The following is a 218-nucleotide window of genomic DNA, read 5'->3' as shown; positions in this document are numbered from 1 at the left end:
CAGCAGCGGCAGCAGCAGCAGCAGCAGCAGCAGCAGCAGCAGCTCGCTGGAGGCGCTCATTGCAGAGGCCTCCGTGGGGGAGGCGCGCAGCAGCAAAAGCAGCAAAGGGGGAAGCAAAAAGGACAAAAACAATTATTATAATTCCACTTTTAATGGAGCAAAAGATGAAGAATTAATTAACTTTTCAAAAGAATTAAAACCCCTTTTAAAAGACCCAT

The sequence above is a fragment of the Eimeria tenella genome, genomic scaffold, assembly GCF_000499545.2.
Source record: "Eimeria tenella Houghton genomic scaffold, Eth_scaff1855, whole genome shotgun sequence".
NCBI classification, from domain to species: domain Eukaryota; phylum Apicomplexa; class Conoidasida; order Eucoccidiorida; family Eimeriidae; genus Eimeria; species Eimeria tenella.
Note: the sequence above shows the minus strand (reverse complement) of the source record.